At 36.7% G+C, this 23,170-nt stretch overlaps 1 long non-coding RNA gene across 1 annotated transcript in view; it reads left to right on the plus strand.

The window, feature by feature from the left end:
- LOC139694201 (uncharacterized) overlaps positions 1-3,717 on the plus strand; it is a 95,857-nt gene extending 92,140 nt beyond the window's left edge. Inside the window, exon 2 of the long non-coding RNA XR_011702098.1 lies at positions 2,732-3,717. This is a non-coding gene — a long non-coding RNA (uncharacterized lncRNA). The remainder of the gene's footprint in view (positions 1-2,731) is intronic.
- Positions 3,718-23,170: the final 19,453 nt, after the last annotated feature.

A 23,170-nucleotide genomic window follows, 5' to 3' on the forward strand; every position in this document is an offset into this window, starting at 1 on the left:
ACCGCTCGAAGGGTAGTCTCTGAGGGGCAAGACGACGGCCTGTAGGACGGTTGTGAAGTGATGCGAGGGGAGGGGGGGTTGGTAAGATGACCGGAGCCAGGTAGAGAAGTGAGGGAGTCACCCTTTCCGAGCGTGGAGGTCCCAGGGTTGTACATGGAGGGGGGTTGGCGGGCCCACAAACCTTTCGCTCGCTACCTAGGCTAGCTCTTATTGCAGTGTAAGGTGTGGACCAAATGCAAATTATAGTCTAAAAGTAATGACAGGCAGCAGGTAATATATAAGATAAGGAGACTACAGAAACAGCAACAGTGAAAGTCCCGGTACAGAATGACCGCTCCCTCATATTGCACATGGTTTCAAATTCTATGAAAAAATTGAGATTTTACGTGATGAACGTCAATATTAACAAATTTTAACATTTAGGAAAACAGCTCTCGAGTCGAAATTTTATACCAGAACAATTGATAATTAAATGTACGCACGTTTTGTTGTATTTATTCATATTCATGAAACCAACAGCTTTTGAATCGCAAGTTATCGTAGCATAACTTCTATTTTCATCGAAATGACTTCCCAAAGATAATTGCAAAAAATATACACATCTTTAAGTCATATTTTTTTAAATTTACAGTGAAAAACAAAATGTAATAAAAAAATTTCTAATTAACTGTTTTTATTGGTTTATTTTACGCCTTTTTTGGAGGATATTGACACTTTATCGTCCCTTCTCCCACCTAACCCCTGTATATTAGAGGGAAGACCATAAAAAACACGCAAGCCCTAGGTGGAGGAACACTCACCTAGGCGGGGATCGAACACGCGGCCCCAGGCTTTTCAGGCGAGAAATTAATCGGAGTAAGCAAAATGTTTCACTTTTTCTTGATCAAAAAATTTATTATTTATTCCAAAAATCAAAAATCTGCCAGTTCTAGATTATACATAGGGTCTTATTATCCGTATCAACAGTCAAACAGAAAGTTTCTTATAGAGCAGTGAATGTCTATTTTGTATATGTCTTAATTGTCATTTCAGGTAAAATCAGCATTGGAAGTAGATCCCTTTATTACAAGTTGGCCATCACTTTAGATTCTTATGAAACTTCTAAAAAGTATTTCGTAATAGGAAATTCATTGCCATTTAACCATTAAATCATTCCTTTTTGCAGCCTCCTCAGGATATGTTGCTTTCTTCTTGAGTAAGCTCACTACTACTCTTTGGAATTATTGCAAAAATAATTAAGCTTAGTTAAGACAAACGTAATTATTCTTTTTTCAGCTAAAAATGCAAACTGATATTTAATGGCCTCTTATATCCCATGGTTGCCCATAACCGGATGGACTTTTTGCGATAGTAAAATATGACCCTTTACACGTGGTACAATATGGCCCACTATCTCAGTTTTTCAAATACAGTTCACTTCCTTGGATATTTTCCTTCAGTTACCTCTTGCTTTGTCAAAACGAGGGTGCATGCTTTAAGGAGACCCTAAGCCGGGGGAAAGGAAGGAGGGAAACTGAACGAAACGGAAGTAGTCCGAGCGTAATGGCTGAGAATGAAAGGATCTCTGAACCCACATTTCTTTGCCTGCACCTTTTTACATGTTTTCTTGTTTTTCCTCTTCCCATAGTTTTCTGCAATGTTCTTCACAATGCTCTTTATTTACACTTAAACTTTTATTGTGAATCAGGTTTGGCTTGTACTACAGTTGCGGTTTCCCTGCTTCAGAATATTTCTTTACACATCCATTCCACTAAGCCGCAACGCATACTTCGCAAGTGAGGAAAACTAAAGGGACTATTTGGTAAACAATGGAATATTAATTTCACATGGCATTATATGTTAACAGTCCATTTGCTCACGCGACTTAGTAGTCATAGCATTCAATAAATATGTATTGCTGTACGTGTAATGAAATAGTACAACAATCATTCTCAAAATGATTCAAACCAGAGACTTTAAGTCTAGCAGTCAAGTTGTATTTAATAATTGATCGGCCAGTATCGTATCAAAAATTTTGATTTGGTATTCCATTAATTTTCAGAGGCATTTCACAAAGAAAGGCGTTAATGAAGGGCCTGTTCAAGGAAAATCACCTACCAAATCGAACTCCGGCTCAATCGATACTATCGATAAATTTGCGAAACATGACAGGGTAAAATAATAGTAACAGTGATTTATAGAAAACGTTGCGGTGATCAATCTAATCTGTTAGTTTATTTAATTGAAATTGTTTCCATTCTACGATATCTGGATGTACATTAGCAATGGAAACACAGAAATCCGGCGTCAATGATTTCCATATCTTCAAAAAATGTTACAGAATACCCAACTCCTACCATAAAAGTCATTAATTGTCTATGAAGCCTTAAAATAAAGTCACATTATTTACTGCAACCAATAAATACGTAGTCAAGTATTGACGGCGATAACAGATACTTTATGAGTGGCCACCTAATGTAATATTAAATAAGATATAATACGTTCATTTGTAATTTCCTAGATTTCGGTGCATTGCATCACCATACTCAGATGTTGAGTCACTTCATCTCATTCCTGGTAGTCAGCACATCATTTGTAGACTTCTATTTGTAGACTTCTATTATGTCAGTAGGTATTAGGTAGGCGCTTTACTGATAAATCACTCTTTAACTAATAGTTTTTTAAAAAAAAAGCTAAACTCCTTCTAAATATTTTCTTCATGTACTAATGTCCTCTCTTTCCGCCATTACAGATTTTTTCGCCAACCATGGAGGTGCCGTATCAACTAAGTATAGAGCAGATATTTCCGTGGCATTTAATGGTACAAGCTATAATGTGAGGGGAAGGCATCCGGTTGATTATCCATCGGCAAATAGTAATAAGTGTTCTATTTATTGGATTTATATTGATATTTTTCGTTATGTCAATTCAGAACTAAAGCGAATTTATAGATTGATATCTGGATGACTCAAAATGTAGAAAACTCTGTGGCGCTGTTCTGAAAATGGAGCTCAAGAGTGACTTTCGTGATCAAGTGAAGATCATCGATCTAGTATTGTGGAATATCGAACAGATGAGTTCCTAGTTAAGGGTGGAATGGGATTGAAAATGGAAGTCACTAAGGAATATTTAAGCGTAGGATAAATTGCCGGCATCTGATAAATAGCATTTGATGAAATGTAAAAAAATCAAGTTAATGCATAGATTAAAAACTTATAGTTCAATTATTAGATCCTATAGCTTCGCAGCTGAAATACATAATATGAAGCAGCTGCTCATTTTGGACAATCAGTAACGTATTTTATTCATCTAATTAAGCACATATGCTATTTCATTTATCATAAATAAACTTCAAAAACACTCAGAAGGTTCAACATAAAGAGTAAAATTTAAAAATAATTAATTCAACAATTACTCAGTTTTGTATATTTATTTGATGAAAACTTCTAATGGTCATTAGTCTCTATTATATTGTAATTCGTCTCCTTGAAAAATCCTGAATTATGTTAACTATTTCACTTTACATCCAGTTATGAAAACATAATTTAAACGACAAGAAGAAAAAAAGCACCCAAAAACTCAGTCGACGAAACAAAAACAGTGGCAAATCTATTAAACTGCATTGTAGCTGGATAGTGTGTATGTAAATCTGTCATTTCTTGTGAATAATTGTACAATTGACTGCGACTATTTCATTAGTTAAAATTATTAATGGATAATAAACTTTATTTATATAAGTGCATGTCCATAATTCGCGAATCCCTATCATTATGTGATATATTGGATAAAAACATTACTAACGGCTAAATTTTCTCTCGCTAAGTACACATATCGTAGTTAGCTAAATAATACTCAGAAACATTAAAAATATTGAATCATAAGCTAAATAATCAATCTAAGCGCCTAAAGATACTTTGAAAGTATACCTTTAAACTATATTTTCCTGATACAATTTCAGGGATCCCTACCCATCGCGTTATAGACAGTACAGATTTCATCGTAATAACAAAAAAGTTGGAGTAGTTTTACGTATAATAAAGAAATTTCTATAATTCACGCTCTGCCGAAGCAACACCTCGAAAAATTCTTGTCATATCTTTCTCACCCCTTTTAATGACGATTTCTCGCCCAGAGAAGTACGCAGAGCAGTTAAAGACAGTCAGCGGCGCCCTTAGGTACAGTAGGATATTTATGTCTCAAGCAGTCGGCGGCGTCAGTCAGTGCCAAATGGCCGTCTCGAAGGAAATTGTCTGAAATTGCCTTTCTCTGCTCCTGCTTGCCAAGAGCAGAGAAAGGCAACTTTAGATATCAAACTAGAGTAGATTCTATGCAGTTCTGTTTATACTCCACTGCATTGAAATAGCTACACCCTCGAGATGATGGGAGAAGACGAGAAAAAATTGAGAGAGTTAGCGAATAAAATTATTACGAAAATGAAAACGGCATCGCGAAGTATGGAAAAGAAACAATAGGACGAGAAAATTTCATCAATTTAGAGTTCATTTGATTTTCTGGATCACAACAAACACCAAAACTTAGTCCCTGCAAGAAAATCGCAATAACAAGACAAAATCTTTCTCGGTTAATGGGTTCACTAAAAGTTTCAACGGGCATAATAAATTAATTACTCAAGAAGAAAGGGGAGGAATTATTTTCTTGGTAAGATTATCCAATACCATAAAAGTCTTACGAAATACATTACACTTCAAATTATTTTTACAGATTTTGTATCCAAGTTATCGTTCAATATAAAAAAATCATGCCATAATTATTGCACATTATGGTATCTATAAACTTATGAAAATGACAAAACGGTGATGTAATCAAGAAGCAAACACCCCTGCACGAATCGTTTTTAGACATTAGCCATTTTTTCAATGGTTATATGATAACTATGATGATAAACAATTCTCTTGTAAAATAAGGAAAATAAAAGTAATAGCATAAACATGTATATCAGTAATAAGTGACCTCTGGTTTTTCTTAGAAATTTTCTGCATTGAAGCAATAAAATCGAAATTCACCGATAGCGTATATCAAAGAAAAAGCATTAGACTGGAAGTAGTGACTGCTATAGAGAAAATGTAAAATAGAAAAGTGATTACATAAATATGTATATGCGAGCTAGTTAAGGCTGGAGTTGGCCAACTGTTTAAAGGGAGAAACAAGAAAGATCTTTGATCAATTTCATCAACTGATTTTGAGCAATTGTCGGTTTATTTATTCAAAATTAGGAGAGTGAATTATTTCAATACCTGCGAATTAGCAATATAACCTAATTTTGGTATGGTAAGGAAGGCTAGTTAATGTACCAAGAATTTAACCAAAATTCAAGTCATCACAATAACTTTTATCAAAGCTATCATTTTAAAAAGAGCATTAAAGAATGAAAAACATTTATCACACATGGACAGCAAAAGCTCTAAAGCAAATAGGTGCCTATTTGGGAGAGACAATAAACCAAATATTGTTTCAAGTAAGGCAATAAATTTTAGAATAGTTTGAGGGGTCACTTCGTAATGATGGCTTGTAAGTCAAACCTAGGTCGTGTATAATAAAGTGTATGTGGAATAACTAAGTATTTCTTTTCCGACAATAAATTTTAAGTAATATTTTTTAAACTACGATGCATATGAGCTTAGGATACGTTGATTAAATTAATTCTGCACGAATTTTTGAAGTATTCTTTCTCCTTTTCCCTGCTTTCATCGCATTTTTAAAAATTCTATGATTTACATTGTCATTAAAAATATTCCCTAGACCACTTTCGCTTGGTAGGAGAATAAGGGTCGGAAGAAATCATGTTTTACTTCTTCCAATGAATACCATAAAAAATACGAAACTCACTCCCAACACAATAAGTGGCAAGCAACCAATCACAATGAAGGCCGTCCGTGGTAAATACTTAGGAAAAGCTTCCCTTTCCAATTTAATCTGCCAATCCTCCCCAACACGGCAACGCCACCGCCGCCACTCGGTCGATCGGCGAAGTTCAAAGGTTCCACGCTTTGCGCAAAGAAACGGAGACAAATCGCGCCTTTACCGATCCTTAGTCGGAAATAGGAAAATAAAAGGGCAATAATCACGAATAATAGAACGATCGTAGACGACCCCTCATACATTTTACGCAACAGCTATCCCACTTATTCTCATCCGTCTTAAACTCCCCGGGACTATTCACAACAATTTCCCCCGTGCGCTCCATTTTATCTTTTCTTCATGAAAAAGGAGGAAAAAAACGCCGATCACCGAGGAAACTTGGAATAAAGGAGGAAGACACCGTGCTAGCTTAGCATGGGACACGGACGATGCCAAAGGACACCGCGAGCAACATCTCTTCGGCCTCCGGCTATGGAGCCCAAAAGACCGAAGGGAATTATCCGACTCGGGAGGGGAAGAAGGAATGGTGGGATGAGAGAGTAAGTAAGGAAGCTCGGTCTGTTACGAGCTGAGCCACGGAGACAGAGGCGGGACAAAAATAGAGGAGGAAGGAGCCAGGGGTGAAAGAAAGGGAAAGGGATAGTGGGGCTGGTTTTTGAAGGATTAGTCCTTCCAAGGGACGAAAGAGGGCTTAGCGGTCGAAGAGTACGAAAGAGGAGATGGCACCGATGAGGGAAAAGGAGCTGGATGCGGATCCAATGAGGCACGCAGCGGGGCACCTTGCGGCTCCCTAATTCTAATCCAATTGCGCGTGGAGTGGTGCCCACTTGCTTCCTGTGCGTGCGTGTGGGATCGCTGCACCCTCGGTCCCATTGTACCCGCTCCCAAGTGGCCTGGACGCCATCAGTTTCTGAAGGGGGATAAGTGGGCGACCGTCGGAGTTCATGACTGCCGGGCGCGGTGATGTGTCGAATGGGAGGGAAGGAAAGGACTCGGGAGTTGTTCAAGCGATCGGAGAAGGGGCCGAGGGATGCTAGTTTCGCCTAATTACATGGCTGGAGGCGCCGGGGAAAGATCTCCACGCTTGCAGCCGCAAAATGTTTTAAAAAACCTCCAGGGAAGTACGTTTTTCAAACATGAGATCGTTTCCCCGAAGGGTCTCTATAGATCCGCGTACAAGAACAGCTTTGGAGTGAAAAAACTCAGCTGGCATAGTATGTAACTATTTCCATTAGGAAATATCGTTTTATGTACGATATAATGCCAAAAAAGTATCAGTAGAGCGTATTTGTGAGAGAAGAGAGGTAAGTATGTAAATACAAATATCGGCAAGCGTTATAATAATCATAGTATCATGAAGTTTATGTAATAATGAACAGATATAGTAGCACTTTTTCTACATCATCGTCTGATCTGAAGGTTATGTAGTACATCGAAGCCGGTGGTGGGTTAAATAAATGTGATGGATAAGTGCTACTATTTCTCCATTATCATGTTCAAATTCCATTACATCACACCTGGAACTACGAAATTTGAACTTTTAAAGAGCATTTATACAAAGAACATATTTTATACAACACAACGCTTAGAGAGTAAATCTTTATGGGCATTAAGGTAGCTACTTACGTTCGCTCACTCATATCTTAAGTCCTTGACCATTGCACAGGGGTAAGTAGGCTTCTGTTATATATTTTTAATTTCTAGTGATACTTCCCCACACAGAGAATGCTTGTCGGCAACCGGCTTGAGCATGGGGGACGGATGCAGACCCTTTAGAAGTTTTTGATGTTAGCAAAAGATCCTCAACCGCCCACGCGTCCACTCCTCGTGAAAGACGCATTTGGAAATTCAGTCAACAGCTGAAGGACACTTAACATGCAAATGCGACATGAACGACTTCGGTTGAATGGAAATGTCGATTTTATCGTACCATTATATTTACGAAATATTTCGACCATTATTTTTGGTCATGCATTAATTTATGAGAAATGTTATCAGTATGAAACCATACAGACATTAAACAAGGGAGAATTGTTCAGTGTCCACAAAATGACCGATTTTAATAAGATATACATGTATATAATTCAAGGTTTCAGTACAATGAAACGAATTCTTTGCCAAACTGGGGCACTGTACAAAATAACAAGCGAAATTGTAGGAATATCCGTAATTAAGAAATGTAAAAAATAGATTGGTATCGATATGGCCAATCATGGTAATTAGGTGATTGAAGCCTTGATTAAAATATTGATAAATACATGTATTTGTCCACGAAGACTTTTATATCGAATTTATCTTGATAGTTACCTATTTACATCTGTGAAAAAATAATAAAATTCCGTTTAAAGCTCTCATCCATCCATATCTGCCATCTCTACGTATGAAAAAGTCCCTAAGGATCCCTTTAATGCGTTAAAAAGTCACAAAATAACAATAATATAGAAGTAAAATATATTTTTTACAAATTGTAGTTTTGAATTAAAATCTATTCCAACAACAGGCAGGTAAATGGAGACGCATGATGCCGAACGATATTATGACGAACAGTATTATATCTAATTTTTTGTTAATTAACACTTATAATCAAAATTATCAAGAATTTCAAACAAAATGTTTGGCACGTCTGTATTTGGTGTAGAAAATTCAGGCAGTGTAACAAAATCGTAAAGGTAAATTAACCTTCCTGTCGTGTAGATCGGAACACGAGAAAATCGGAAGTAGAGCGGCTGAGTCCCACTCGTGAAAAATATTGACGTCTAACTCTTGAGACTACCAAGTTTATTGACGTGGATGTCGATAGGCAAGTGCGTAAGCATGTATAAAGAAAAGTCATAGGTAGTGACGCGGCTTAATAGTGACATTTCCAGAAATGCTTGCACGCGGTCCTGCGAGATGCTTATGTACGTGATGAGTGCGGCGGGAGAGTGAGAAAGGTGGGGGGAAGAACTGCAGTCTGCAAAGTGACGCTCGTCTTTTCCTGTCAACGGGCACCGATCGCTGAGGAGAACGAGTAGGAGAAAAAATGAGAAACAAAGCCACATCGTCGAGAGAAAACACACACGGCGAGTCACCGCGCCGTTGCCATCAACGTTGAAGTTGTGCCCTCAAAAGGAATATTGGTGTGCGACAAGAATACGGGAACTAAAAATAGAGCGATGGCAGGGTACGGGTGAAAAGAAATATACGGGAGGTATAGGGAAAAAGAGGATGAATAATGAGGAAAAGAAGAGTGAAGGAAAGGATGGGAGGTGGACGAGAAGGGAAAACAAAGGACTTGAAAAGTTATCACAAAAATAGCGAATAAAAAAATACGGGGAAGGGCGAGCATTAGCTGATTAAAAATTTCTACGGAAACGATGGAAAAATTCAGAGAAAACCGTTAAAACCAACTTAAAACGATCTTTCGAATACCACTAGAAACAAATTTAAGTAAATGCGAGCGCTACCTTGCACTAAAATGATTACTAATTTGTTAAGAATAGTAATTAAGAACATTCACGCGTTTTCACTGAGGCTTATATACTAGATATGCACATGAAATCCCCATTTCATGCTTTCAATGTGGTCTTACGCAAACACCGCAATTTTTATTTAGTTATTCAGTGGCGCACAGCAAAGGGAGATAATTATAAAAAGCATGTTACTTTCGATCACCAATATAATTGAATATAATATGTGGTGCCCAAGCAGTAACTAAGAATAGTACCAAATTTGGAAAAGTTGATCATCTCATTATAACGATTAATTCTAACGAGAAGATTTTTTAAATTTAACTCAATATTAATTAACCAAAAGTCGTTTCTGAAAAAGGTGCCTTATTTAATTTAAGCGAACGAGCTATTACTGAATTTTTTCTTACTCGTAAAAAAGAACAATCATTTTTTTTAGCGTTTCGAATCAGGGATTTGGACAGAACAGGCGAAAATCATTACTGGCTAAAACATTAAAATAACAGCCCCTTAATATTCACTGACTGGAATAAATTTTTCAGCTGTCTTCTATAAGAGACAATAATTCGCGGTCTCGAAAGGTTTTTTTTATGCATTAGCAAAGTGGCTAGATTTTATCCCTTCATTTAACTGCTGCATGAGAGAATCTGCACCAACGATGTGCCTTTAAAATAAGAATGGTGAATATGACGCCGTTTGGCGCTGAGCGGGTGCAATCTTCCCCTCATCTCTTAGTCCGTGAACATGTGAAAATGGCATCTTTTGTCTACCTCTCAAAATTCCCACTCCTGCAACTTTGAAGAGGAAAATGAGAAGAGTAATAAAAAACTACTATGCACTGAAATAAGCCGAGTGCATCTCCTGCCTTGGCAAAAAAGAGAATCCGCCTCCGGCGATACGAGTTACATGCATGCACGTACATTTTCATTCATTTATATATATATATAGAAATATATATACATATATCACCGGAAGCGAGTAAAAAAACACGCCACAGTTTATCGAGGTGGGGGCACACTGGCGCTACCTGCCCGTCGCGCACACTCCGGACGGCGGCTCTGGGCGAGAAAGCAAACCCAAGCTGCCGTCCATCGCCCCGTCGCCCCCCTCACCCCGCGCCCCCACACCTCGGTGTCACTTTCTACCCACTACCCACCTCTTCCCCCTCCCCCCCAAGGTCCAAAACGACCCAAACTCTGACCCACGTTCACCCCGTCTCATCCCACTCCACCCCCATTCCCCACGCGAGAGTACGTCTTTTTCCCAAACCAGTAAAAACTCACAGGTCGAGTCGGCTCGTTTGTGTTTTGTTTGTCCGACTAGGCTTCCGATGTGTCCCACGGTAGTCTGGAGGAGCGTCGTGTTAGCGCAAAGGAAACGAGAGAACCAGGGGGTGAGCAGGAGCCACGACTGGAGGGATGTAAGATGGAGGGATAGGTAAGGGAAGACTATAGATGTAGTTTTTGCGAAGATTGTCGCGTATTCATGGAAGTAAAAGGCTCACTTGGGATAAATATTACTTGTATATATAAAAACACAGAGAAACATACAAAAGTACACTAACATGTATTGAAAATTTTCGGTGGCCAAGCCACCTCCCTCTGGGGAAAGAGGTAATTTTTCCCCAGAGGAAGGTGGTTTGACCACCAACAATTTTAAATAAGTGCGAGTATGTGTCCTATTTTATGTGTTTTTCTGTGCTTTTGTTCGCTAGCGCTCTCTCTCTCCTTCGATTATATATATATATATATATATATATATATATATATATATATATATATATATATATACATACATATATATACATATATACATATATATAATCGAATCTCTAAAATTCAATTCTTTCATTGCATTATGTAGGGCTAAGTTGAATTACGTGTCTGAGAGAGCATCTCCTTGTCATACCCCTGAGGTCATATTAAATGCTCTACTTGCTCTACCCCCAATAAAGGCTTTACACTGTGATTCATGCAATGTCCATTGAACCAGTCTAATGAGTTTGTCTGGAATATCATAACCTCTCAACACACGTAGCATCTCTTTCCTCCTCACGCTGTGAAAAGCTTGTTTGAAGTCAATGAAGAGTATGTGCAAGTCAACATTATATTCGTAGCATTTCTCCATTGTTTGTCTTACCAAGAATATCTGGTCAATGGTACTTCTACCAGCTCTAAAGCCACCCTGATATTCTTCCAGTATGTCTTCAGCATAGGTGCTAATACGTTTTAGAAGAAGACTAGTTAAAATTTTATATGCTACATTCAGTAATGTAATTTCCCTATAGTTTTTGCAATCATATTTGTCACCTATATATATATATATATATATATATATATATATATATATATATATATATATATATATACATTGAGGAAGCTAAGGCCCACACCAGGCTTTAGAGCTGCAGATGATGGGAGATAACATGAAAGCGGAATCACTCGTGGCGATCCCCGTATTCCTTTCGAACGACTGCTGAGCACTATTCCGTTTCCTGGAATATCCTTCCCACCGTGTCCAGGGTGTGCTCGACGATAATCGCGGGAAAATGCGGATATTTCTTCGCGATTGCCTTTTTCTTACTTGACAGAATCCCTTGGAAAAGGGAGGGGGTGCGGGAGATTTGCGTGGTCGTGAGAGGATTGTTCAGAGGTGGTGCACGAGGATGAGCGAGTGGGACGGACCGAGAGAGGGGGAAGAATTGCGTGGATTGGGCCGAGAGGGAAAGCACGAGCCGTGGGAGGGGAGTGGAGAAGAAAAAGCAATAAAGAGGAAGTTATAGCTTGCATTGGCGAAAATGCATCCGCGCAACATATACCGGTATTATACATTCCCATCGCCAGTGACTCACACACGCACGTGGGAGCGAACACTTTAGTGTCTCTCTGTCTCTCCTGAGTGATTGGTCTGGGCGCACTCAGGATATTTGATTAAAGAGAAAACGCATGCAATACCCGGCTTCGGACGCAATTAATTCTGGATTTCGTTTGAAATCAAACTCAGCAATATACCTATGCATTCAGCTTAAATATGTATGCATAAGCATCAACATGAATTCAATAGGGACAGCAAAGTTAGGTAGAAGTGGGTATAATATAAAATCTGAATTTAGTCATCGACTAAGTTTAAACGATAATATTCGATTTCTTGTAAAGCGTAAAATATTAAGTTATTAGCCTTTAAATATACCTCAATTATCTTGGATTTTAATTGAAATTAAAGAATTCTTTGCTTGGATAATCGATTTCTCCGAAAAATTGAAGGAAACGTCACAGTATAGCATATCCCTTACCGTAAATTATCAAGTATTTGACAACTCAAAGAATTGTTGCAATGCCTTCTTATCAATGTTAACTTTTGATATGTAATGCGCCAAAGCATTCCCAAAATGAGGAAAATACTATTTGTAAATGTGTTTCAAAATGTGTGTAAAAATGTACGACAAAATGCATATATTTCTTCAAAAATGAAAGTCAAATGACACTGAGGCGTGCACTTTAAATTGAAATGAAATTATCTCTTAAAAATATTTCATACCATGTCAAATTTTATACAAACGACAAAATTTTAACTAGTTTTAATAGAATAGTTATCAGATAACGAATGGTTAATTACTTAAATTTAGGAAAGGTTCAATTCCCGATCTAATTATTAGTTTTTGCCTGATAATTTAGTGAATCCTACATGTTATCTTAACATGATCAATATCTTAACTCATGAATGGTAACTTACCAGCTTTTGTCTTAGAAATATTTTTATTCTGGACTCTTGGGGCAAAGAGTACACAAGAAAAACATTATATTAAGCAAGTTCTATTAGACTCCATTATGCATCTTAGATTCAGTAATGCTCTCTCTCTCGAGGACACCGTTCTTCAAATTGATAGGCATCCTCAGTTATGACATGTTTATTGCCTACACTTCAGGATAATATTTTGTTCAGTCTTGTGTCGCTTCTGTAGGCCATAGTTGATGCAACTTTTAAAATGAGAAAGTAGGAGAAATAACTTACTATCGTAGTTTTCCGAGGGTAATTAACAAAGCTTTAATTAACGGTGGCTATTCACTTAGTAAGATCCTTAAAAACATTAAGATTTAACATTTTTGGACGAAAGTTGGTAGAGCTCTCAATTCATTCTCCTTTCAGCTAGATGAATGAGAAAGAAGAAAAATTGAAATCATCTCTACCTTATATCATGGTTCATATTGTGTGAAAAAAATGGCTAGAATAAAATTCAAATAAATGATAACATTGGTCATACTTTTTGCTATAAATAATTGATTAAAAACATCAAACCAATACTTCTTGGTCAACCAAACTATTTCAACCACTTTGGAGCAGCAATACTCTGGCTACTTTTCTTATGAAAATGCTTATATTAACCGTTTTCTTTGACGAATTATCCTATTTGTAATAATTTGAGCAAGTCGAAACTCGTTCAAACCTAATCAGCTGTACTACAGCCGAAAAAATAATAATTGTCTAACAGGCAATCGGACGTTCCTCGGGCATCAAATGGAGATCTCCTACCCTCTTGGAGGAAGGGATACAAAGAGGGGGAGATAACAAAAAAGAAAGAAAACAAAATTATGAACTTTATATTATCTGTATTAAGAGGGTAGATGATATTTATGGACCATTCCATTGAAAAGATCAATAATTTAGCTAAGAAACGGGCAGGCGGACATTTTTAAAGTTCTTCTCCCTAAATTGTATAATGTTTATATTTGTACCAAACACCATTTTCTCGTGCAATATATAATGAGATAGAAAAACGAATTGAAACGATTGAAATACTTAAGACATTTGGGACGTATTTTTGGCCTTCGGCTGAAATGCGTAGGGAAAAACGCATATGGAATTTAAATAGAAGATTAAGAAGAGGAATTCATAGCAGTAAGTCTGGGTACCTTGGGACAATATGGATCTTAGCACCAGATGGCTGGTACTTGAGGACAATTTGAGGAAATACAATGAACACAGACAGCGACTTTTTAAATATGAATTTAGGAAATAATATAAAAAATTAAGATGATCGAGAGAATGAAAGGAAATTTCTAGAAAGAAATCCGAGGTAAGATGAATGGATAAATAACTAAAAGGTTTTGGTATTTAAGAACCCACGGTAGAAGGAAAAGAGAGGGGGAGAAAGGAAGAACGCGGAACAGACGGGACAAGAAGGAAAAAGTGAATTTTAGAAATATTAATTAATTAACTTTCGCCCTTTAGTTATCTATTGCAAATCCCTTGAATTAACATTGCATAAGAAATATAATTTAATATCACGAATATAGTAATTTATATTTCATGAGATGTCATTGAAATATATTATCCTCGCAGTTGATTTCAATTTAATGATCATCACTATTGTTCTTTTAATTTATCAAGATGAGAAAGTATTCGATATAGCAGTTATTTTTTATCTTAAAGGATGCATTAGAAATTATGATATTATGTTATCATTAGCTTGGGCCAGTTTTAAATTTTAAAATATTAACTGACTATTGTATACTTGGCTGTAAAAATGCAAAGTTCTCGTGCATGGCGTTAAACGAACCCTTCTGGTGAAGAAATATTCTCGCCAGATTGTGCAAATTATTACCCACATCAATACCCACATTAACAGCCACTGCGAGGCCACATCCAAGGGAAAGGCGTACATGTTCCTCACAAGAATAGAGCACTAACTAAGTTAACAATTTACTTGCAAAGCTATGAAGCGAAGACAGATCAAGGGGGAAATGGCTGCACAGTGGGGGAGAGGCATCTATTTTTGGAAGCAACAAGAACGTCATCACCACACACATCTCGCGACGCATTTTTTGGCACGTGACGCTTTGGACTGCTCGTGTGAGTGAGCGCAATCGCCAATCCAACGAGAGGATAAAAAAAGAGCATGGATCCTTTCCTTTTTATTATTTTTTGAACCCTATTCACCAACCTGCACACCGTACCACACGCTCCCTCACCCCCTCTGTAAATGGGTCCCCTCCACTCACCGTGTGGACGACCGGCCGCTTGTGCCGGAGCCCATCCTCCTGGTCTCATGACCACGCTTAACCCACCACTTGTTAACCCCATTCCATCCTCTTGTAACCTTGTTTTCCCCCACGATTCGCCAACGTTCCCTTGCAGTTTCCTCGGTGCTCCTTGCATACAACTTAGCCCTCCCACCTCATCGGGGTCTCTCATGACCCCATCATAATCAGTGCCGGCGTCCTGCACTTATTTCTCAGTCCTCGCACTTTTTTCAATAGAGATCACAATCACCCTTCTCTCTCTATTCAGGATTACCCTCATCTCGACTTATCCCTTCCCAGCCTACCCCCTTACACTTCTTCAAGTGAATTTTCTCTAGCACGCCATAGTGGCAAGGGGATCTCGCAGTCATTATGACCCTAGAATTTCATCATTACTTTTACTAGCAAGAAGAGATCTGCTCTCGAGAAATTAAGTCCATCCCCTCCTTCATTTGCTCTTCTCGTCCACGTAGTCTTCTTCGGAACAATAGGATGACGTGGGACTCTCAATACCATAGGGATCAGCCTCTTTTTTCTATATCAAGCGTCTTAAAATAAGTAGTGTGCTTAAAGAACCACAGTAGTAAATGATGTGTATTCATTCTCTACGAGTTTTCTCGGCCGTAGTTCTCCTCTGAGCTCCACTGATGATCCATTGGCAGCATCATTAAGAATAAATTTAATGACGCACCCTAAAAACCGAGAACTGTTACAGAGAACACTACGACAATCCAGTATCACGACACTCAACCAGCCTCTAATCTCCGCATAGAAATTTATTCAACGTGAAGTTTTGAAAAATTAAAAATTACGAAGTGAAACAGAATCGATAAAAATGCTTTAGGTAAACTTGGTACTTTTAAACAGAAATTTATATCAGCAGAAACTGGACACACTTTTGACGTTTAGTTAGAGAAGAGTTAGATGCGGTCTTCGTAAGAATTTTTTAAATTGCTTTTGGCTTAGACAAAATTTACCCCCTCTGCAAAAGTAAAGTTTACACATGAAGAGTAAAAAACTGTGCTTTTGTTTGATTCAAATAATTAAACAAGCGTTTTTCCACAATTTGATGCCACCGGTGTACAACGTGTTATTAAGAAAGTGAGGTAAATAAGCGAAGCCTCTAGACAAAACGGAAATGGAAAAATACCTTGGAATAGATGTGATCCTGTAGGCCATGAGGAAGGATTGTTATCCTCAAGTAGACTTAGTAGGATTGGTTACCAAGTAGAAAAACAATCACTGAAATATTTACGACCGAAGGTGGCAATTTAGGCATTTTTCGAAGGTTTCGCAATGCATACCTAACGTTTAGGCCGTCCTAACACAATGCTAGCAAATACCAAGGAGTTATTTTGAAACTGATAATATTAGATATTGTCATGGCATCCATATTTCGACCTATTTCTATTGAGAAAAATATACGATAGCGGACGATGGTCCGGAGGCATTGTACGAGAAAATACAATACCAAAACCATCTAAATTTTTAAATTCCTAATCAAACTTCATTCCAAGAATGTAAACTGCTTAGGCAGCATAGTGCCTAATAGAATTTGGCTCAATCATTAGGAAGATAATTCTCGTGCAGAAGTTATTTTGGGTGAATCAAACTTCACTAATAAGACAGTATTCACTGGAAGTCATAGAGTTTTAATAATAACAGAGTGTGAAACTTCTTTGATTTCGATGAGAAATACAAACTATTCCACAACGAGAATTTGAAAGATGGATCTTACCAAATTCTTCGTCCACCTCTCGCTGGAACCCTCACATACCTAAATGTACATTAGCACGAAGCAGTAATGAAAAATTAACAAATATTCAAATAAAAAAAGCGGCTAAACACGTTATTATGTGTCCTGCACTTGAATTTTAGGGTCAAAAAGAAAGATATCACGGGAAATTTTACATTACAGAAGTGTTCAAAAACAATAATTCAGGTGATGAACGATTAAATTGCTTAATTTCTATTGGTTGTGAAAGGGGAATTTATTGTTGACTTTTTGTTCAGTAATATTAACAATTAAATATCAATAAGCATTTCAATATGAAGTCTTACAGAGTATAGTTTGACGGTAATTACATCTTAAGTCAAATTCAGGTTATATCCGGTCAGTAATTTTTTTTGTTTATGACAAACAATAACAAAGGCATTTTTTTTATTTTTGAAAAATATTTACTGCCATGATGAAGACACATCATTGTTTAAATGACTTCAAAAATTTTCTTTATTTGTCACCAACAATGAATTGAAAATCTTAGTTTCCATATTTCCGATTCATTCTCTAAAGATAAACTTTCTATGGCGGTAAAACTCTACATATATTAGCACAAGACTACAAATAAACAAAAGTCAAATAACTCGAAATTCCAGTACTTTTAAAACGTAGGCCTACTAATGCCAAAAATTATATAAAAGCAAACTAATAAAAAAATAGGTCATGTGTATTTCAGTGGTGCGAAGAATGGCAAAATTGAGGATTTAGTGTTCTACCCGAATTGATATAGTATTCCAATTATATCCAGGGACATCCAGAATGTAGAAACCCCTGAATAAGGAAAAGATCCCTCCGTCTGGCTATGGCAACGCTGGAAAGAACGGTATCTCTTAAAATGCTGAATTTTACGGATACATCCATCTCGCTAATTACGAGAACAACACGTCGCTCCTAAAAAAGTCAAGATGTGAATTGAAAATCTACTGAAGCGGTTTTTTTAAAAAAAAAAGAGGAAGAGACACGAACTCTTAAAAGGAAAAGTGCAAAAGTGTGTGAATCCGAAATAAAGGGGAGATGGGAAAGTGCTTCCTCTGGAAGAAAGGATTTAAAAAGCAAAGAAGATCGGCAACACGAAAAAGATTCAAGGGAATAAAAAAAAAGGATCTCGGAGGAAGGGGTTTAGACAAAACAGCCACGAAATCGCGATTTTGCACGCATGCATAGTCATCAACATCTCGTTGCGTGAACACAAGTAGCAAGGACTCCGCGAAAGCATCGGATGGGGGATGACTAATTGCAGTCGCGGGAAAAATGAGAACTATATGCTGCTAATCACGTGGCCGCGATCGTCCCCGTGAGTATTTTTGTTCCACGTATGCAAGTCGGTGTATAAATCGGTGTTTCATTCCGTTTGCCTTTCCTGATGACTGCGTAGCTATCCCCTGGCTTATTTTTTTTCATCGAGCCTTGTTCTCTCTTCGTACTTTGCCTCAGGGCGAATAAAACGGAGGAGATCCTTTAAGGATTCAGACCTTTTGTGGATAGATGTCTCTCCTGAGGCTATGGAATGTTACAGGTCAAGCGCCAGTGACGGGAGCGCAAATGGTAGGTAGGGGGATAAAAAAAGAGGACTGGAGAAGAAAAAAGAGGAGAACGAACACATTGTTGAGAGGGACGGAGTAGATCCGCTGAACAAAAGCAAAATAAGCCTCATTGGCTTCGAACGATGCACGGCGCTAAGGGTGAATAAGAAAAATAAAGTTGGGAAGATACAATGAGAATTTTCTAAGCACGAAGCTTAATTAGCCAAATGTGATGTGAATAAATCTTTGGAGTAAGGGAGAAGAATACGTGTACGTTGCCCATTAGTGAAAGAGAATGATGAGTTTTGATTCCTTATGGATTATACCGAATCCATTGTCATGCACAAGAATCACTGGAATCGTGAGGAAGTTCAGAAAACAGCTTCGCGGACTGCATTGAGAACAGCAAGAAAAGAGAACGTTGAATGGGCCCCACTAGACCAACCATGCGATATTTTTTAATCCTAATTCGAGCTTTTATCTCATCATGTTATAGTATTGAATCACAAAACGATCATGCGATAAAAAATAATATATATCCACGTAGAGAATTCAAAAAAATGAAATTTGGAAATTTCCTTGAAAATAAAGGTAATAAATGTCTGTTACTACATGGAATACAATAACATTCGCCAGCATTTTTGGATGTTTTAGGTTTTCCAAAAACTACATTTCCATATAAGACTTAGTCATATTTTATTTACAATAATTTTAAGTCCCACTTCTGTACCTAATATTCCTATTACCTACTCCAAATACGTTTAGTATGCCCACCAATAAGAGCTATTCATCTAGGCTAGGTACTCTAAAAAATAATTCAGTATTTTATTACCTAAACCTGGAACTCGAATCAAGTGTAGAAAGGAAAAGAGTATCAAATCATGATTGGATACACTCCACTATAATGAATAATTATTTTCATTGGCAAAATTGATTTGAATATATTGTTTCAATCTCTCTTGGGCTTTTAAAATGTATATCACTGCCTAATTTAAAAATAGATGACTTCCAAATAAAACAAAATGCAAGATGCAGAAATAGGTAATATAACACTAAAAATGTCCGTAAATTTAATTTATCTTCAACTTAATAAACGGAATATCACTATGATAGGCATGAAGATGGATGATACAATTGAAAATAACAGTAGGAAAAGACAGATCCTTTAACTTGTTAAATTAAATGAGTTTTAATGAGTTTCCATAACCTCCTCTTGATAGTCTTGAGCAAAAATATATACAAAGTTGCTAAAAGCTTCTAAAGTTTCCCAAACTCATGAGATCCATAAACTAACGCGCACAGTTTTACCAGCAATATTTTTTGGCATCCATTCTCCTCGTCAACATATAGCTAATTAATGAATATAAATAAGGGTTTTCGATAGATTTCCTTCAATATTCCCTTTATTCTTTGGTTAGATATTCATGCTATTACTTTGGACATGTGTGACACCTGACTCAATCTTCCATTCTCATTAATGTTTCTGGTAGTTCAAAAATATAGGCACATTTCTCCCTGCCCTCTTTATTTCGCAGTTCATTTTATTGTTCTTTAAATTCGCTCTGTAAAATATTGGATCCATGGGTTTCTCCGTGTAACTCGATTTCATCATTCAAAGAGCCGTCACCCACAGTTCGCTAGTCATTAATCTCCTGATATCATCAAGATCTTAACAGGGGACCACCATTTAGAGTTTTGCCCTATATAAGAAAACTATGCAAAAATTCCACGTCAAGGATCACATGAAGAAACTATGGGATTTAGTAAAATTCAATAAAGAAAAGCTGAATTGAAGAACGCATGCGGGAAGGCCAAGACAAAATCCACATGCCAAGAAAAGAGAGGTTTAGATGGAAGTCAATTGTGAAATACAAGGTTGTATACAGAGTATTGTCTTTCTTCAGCAAGAAATTAAGCCTAAGTGTAGCTCCGGGTGTTCATCTAATTTAAGGAAAACTGGAACAACACATTTTATTAATCACTGTTAATTATCAATTACTATTATATAAACACTGTTATCAATCAATGTTGTCGGGCAAGATATATGTATAACCAGATGGATAGTGCTAAAATCATTAAACCCACGTAGTTATACACGCTTAGTTTCAAGGTTTTCTTCGTGGAATGGAAGTATGGAATTGTATTTGCAAAACAAGTGTCTTTTTACTGAGAAGTATGAAAGAGTAAATTACGGAGTTAATTTACGCTGTTATAAACTACAAAGATTGAAATATAAAGAACCCACCCTAACTGAAGTTTACCGGATTAAAAGAACTTTGCACTACCGTAACCCATACAAATGACAGATGTTAAATTATCTAGGCATTTGTAATCTTTCATGGGTAATGTCCTCATAAATGCACAAGTTAATTGGCTGCCCTAATTCTATATATAAACATACCTTATACACGATCGACTTAGACTGAAATATTACTGAAAGGATACCATAAGTATAATATATACACAGATTAAGACCAATGCGGAGGGTTATTTACGAGATAAAAGTGATAAATATTGTTTGGAGACGGTGCCCAGTTTTATCAAAATCTCAAAACTAATAAAAATGAGTTAAAAAAATAAACGCGAAAATAGGAAACTCCTTGTCTCTTATTTTTGAAATGGAAAATAAAGTATCCTCAACTGACTCTATAGGTGAAATACCAATTACATTTAAAGGAGAATGTTTGAAATTGGCATCGGTCACGAACCATTATATTTTACTGCGATTAAACATCCATTGATAGGACCAGATAACCTTCCATTTTGGAGAAATAACCGCCGCAATCATTAATTAATGTTAATAAGCAGTCATAAATTCTTTCAGATGTACAGTGAGATCTAGCCAGAACAATTTGTGATTGACTGAACCAAGTTCTATCAGATTACAGCACATTTTAGAATGATACTTAGTGGAGTTTTCATCGAAGAAGCAATTATTAGAAGAAAATAATACAATAAAAAATCGGTTTTTGCACATTTTGTGAATTTACCACATGCAGTTCATCATCAACAATTTCATTTTGACTTGTAATAAAACAAAATTTTAGCCTATTAACACTCAAAATTCGGTTTTTTCTAATTAAAAAAACTGCTATTTTTGGTAGAAAATTTTGAATTTTTTACAGAGGAATCGATGACTACTTCTTTGATAAGTAAAAGTGTGCTTCCTCCTCTAATCGATGACTAAGGATTTTTAACATTTCTTGGAGTAATTATGTTATAATTGAAAAATAGGAACAAATCAAGGAATATGAGCGTAGTAAATTATGTCCACTTGCCGATTTACATCATACCTGTTCACACTGAGAACTACAACCTCTATCGATTACCTATGCAGAAGAAACGGTGTACCTATATAAAATAATGTAGGAATAAGACATTCAACAACTGAGAGAATGGATAGAAAAGGGGATTTCAGCAATCAAATGACACCTTTGTATTTGATATAAGGATTAACGGAAGTTTGATGAGGTTTTTCACATATAATGCAGTACTAAGGTTCTAAGGAGGATCAATTATAGGTTTTAAATCAAGTTCGAGTCGATTGTATAGAAATTTTCGTGCGCAGCAGCTTTTTAAAGTGAATTTAATGAAATTATTAAATATAATTTCATTGAAATTTCATTAAAGTTTGAAAAGTTAATGAAAAACCACCGCCTTAAAGGTAAAGGATAGTTTTAATGAGTGAGAATGTACAGGGTGCGGTGACATAACTTCCTTTTTTGAAATCGTTTTGCGTTTGAAAAAAGGAAGTTAATGCCGCACCCTGTACTTCGTGTATTCCAAGGTTTGTAAAATTTACACCGTCAGGGTAAAGTGAAATTCCTATTCCTGGGCCTCCTGCGGTTTGCCATTAATGTCCATCTGAAATTCCGTAAATTATACCCTTTCAACTTCATTTGGGTTTTTCAGAGCCATCTTCTCAATAATTACCTGGACTATTCGATTGGTAGCCGAACCCTGCACCCATTAGGCTACCATCTCCCCCATAACAATACGTGAAATTATTAAATAGTGGATTTTCCACAGCATATAAGAATAGGGGGGGGGGTATGTCTATGGTATGGTATCTCTAACTACCTCTTGATATTTTTCCTTTAAAGCTATGAGATCTGCATGCTCAGAAAAAATTACAATCTGCAAAAGAAGTTAATATCTATTATAAAAATCTTAAGAAATCAAACTACTATATATTTTCACCCGCGTACAATTTTTAAAAAATTAAAAAATACCGCAAAGGAAATTAAGAAATCTTATCTTTAAATTCGAGCTTGGATTGATTCTTGATTGAGACTTGACCACTTACGAACTTTTCAGCAGCGTTTTTTTAATAACTAAAAATACCCGAGTACTTCCAGCAGCGAATTCAAACCAAGAGTAATTTGGATGAACCTGATTTCTAACTAATTTTTAAAAGGAGACACCTCCTTAAGTCTGCAGTAATCATATTTATGATAGCTAACGCCAAAGCCAAAACTATACAGCTATTAATTTACCGCAAAGTGTATGAGGTTTTAGGATTTGAACATCGAGGTAAAT

This window comes from Hetaerina americana, unplaced genomic scaffold, assembly GCF_022747635.1.
Source record: "Hetaerina americana unplaced genomic scaffold, ioHetAmer1.1.p SCAF_5, whole genome shotgun sequence".
In the NCBI taxonomy this organism is placed as follows: Eukaryota; Metazoa; Arthropoda; class Insecta; order Odonata; family Calopterygidae; genus Hetaerina; species Hetaerina americana.